The sequence below is a fragment of the Vigna unguiculata genome, unplaced genomic scaffold (genome assembly GCF_037176805.1).
Source record: "Vigna unguiculata cultivar grain cowpea cultivar isolate G323 ecotype 2 unplaced genomic scaffold, ASM3717680v1 ptg000124l, whole genome shotgun sequence".
NCBI lineage: Eukaryota > Viridiplantae > Streptophyta > Magnoliopsida > Fabales > Fabaceae > Vigna > Vigna unguiculata.
In genome coordinates, this window is record NW_028196766.1 from 180,001 (window position 1) to 182,500 (window position 2,500).

Genomic DNA, 2,500 nt, shown 5'->3' on the forward strand with positions numbered 1-2,500 from the left:
TTGCTTCCAACAACCCAAGAGTCCGTAGTATTCGGAGTTCTAGCGGGACCTCCCCTTGCTTCCAACAACCCAAGAGTCCATAGTATTCGGAGTTCTAGCGGGGCCTCCCCTTGCTTCCAACAACCCAAGAGTCCGTAGTATTCGGAGTTCTAGCGGGGCCTCCCGTTGCTTCCAACAACCCAAGAGTCCATAGTATTCGGAGTTCTCGCGTGGCCTCCCATTGATTCAAACAACCCAAAAGTCCATCTTCTTCGCAGTTCAACATCGCCTCCCTCGTTTCCAACAGGCCCAAAGGTCGTCTTCTTCGCAGATCCACGAAGAGCTCATCACGATTTGCCACATTCCATTTCCCACGGGTTGTCAACAACACTTTCTCACACTTCCCGCAATCGAGTACGTGCATGACATGCCAAAGCACATCTTATTTGCCTTCCATCGCACTCAAGACGACGGGTTGTGGAAGAACGATATTGTTCACAACAAGTTCAAGGACAACGTCTCAATCAAGGGACACAACCGAATTATGTTGACTGGGTCGCTAAAGTAAACCCGAGTTCATATAATGCACCGCATCCAAAAGAACTAGCCACAACACGTGCATCACTGAGATGTTTCACTAGATGGAACACGTGCGTGACATTAGGATCCTCCAACACCTCTTCGTGATGGAAAGATAGAATTCGAAGCAACCACAGAAGTACCGTCTAGTGGGTAGGCAACACAGGGACTGATCAACCAATATCACCCAAGGCAACGGGTGAAAATGGAAGAGATGCATGCTTGACCGTTCGATACGCAAGGCATGGAGCCAGCCAGCAAGTGCATCTCGATTACAACTCACACACCCTCACGTTCGCAAGACACCACACCACAAGACGGTCCACCCCCCACCTACCATGGGCAAGCAAGCAAATGGAAACATCAAGTGACGCAGGGTCAAGCATCGCTAGGCATGAAAATAACTTTCCACAATATCCGAGGGACTAGCTGCCGAGCTAACCAACGATCAGTGACGACCGTGTGTTGGTATTAATAAAGCTCAACAACTATGAAGAGGCTAGTTGTGCCATGATAAACATGCTAACGCACGCACCACGTGAGGGGGGAGGCCTCATCAAGCTCCCTTTAAAACCTGCCAGTGTGGAGCTGGCCGGCTCAAGGAGCACTCCCCCCCTATAAGAGGTTAATATGCAAAAGGCAAAATTGTACAAGTAGATACACTTTTTTTGAGCAGACATAAGTCCATATCTCGGGCTATACTTCGAATTTTGATGCGATTTTTTGCAGTAATTCGTAGAATAATGGTATCTCCTTGCTCACCAAATTTCATAATTTTTCTCGAAGGGGAACTATTTTTTTTATTTTTTTTACTTACCGGGTATGTGTAAAATCGGGAAAAATAGAAAAGCACATGTAGACTTCGAATTTCGACCTCATTTTTTCCAGTCCACCACTAAACAATATCAGGAACCTCCCCACAAAATTTCATTCAGTTTGGCCAAGGTCTTAAATTTGACAAATTTTGGCACCAACCTATCTAGTCGCGGTGCACCGACCAACTTGGCCAAGTGCAAAATGCATCCAATTCAAAACTTTTGTGCACCAACACTTTTACAGTACTCATTTGGGGGCATTTGGAGGCCTTTCCAACCCTCACATCTCAAAAACCACGAATTTCATTTTTTCACAAATCTCCCCACCAAGCCATCTAGCTATGCCGTGGTGCACCGCCAACCTTGGCCATGTGCAAAACCCTCCGAACTCAAAACTTTCGTGCACCAAGAATTTCATGGTATTCATTTGGGGGCATTTGGAGGCCATTCCAACCCTCACATCTCAAAAACCACGAATTTCATTTTTTCACAAAACTCCCCACCAAGCCATTTAGCTATGCCGCGGTGCACCGCCAACCTTGGCCATGTGCAAAACCCTCCGAACTCAAAACTTTCGTGCACCAAGAATTTCATGGTATTCATTTGGGGACATTTGGAGGCCATTCCAACCCTCACATCTCAAAAACCACGAATTTCATTTTTTCACAAAACTCCACACAAGCCATCTAGCTATGCCGCGGTGCACCGACCAACTTGGCCATGTGCAAAACCCTCCGAACTCAAAACTTTCGTGCACCAAGAATTTCATGGTATTCATTTGGGGACATTTGGAGGCCATTCCAACCCTCACATCTCAAAAACCACGAATTTCATTTTTTCACAAAACTCCACACAAGCCATCTAGCTATGCCGCGGTGCACCGACCAACTTGGCCATGTGCAAAACCCTCCGAACTCAAAACTTTCGTGCACCAAGAATTTCATGGTATTCATTTGGGGACATTTGGAGGCCATTCCAACCCTCACATCTCAAAAACCACGAATTTCATTTTTTCACAAAACTCCACACAAGCCATCTAGCTATGCCGCGGTGCACCGACCAACTTGGCCATGTGCAAAACCCTCCGAACTCAAAACTTTCGTGCACCAAGAATTTCATGGTATTCA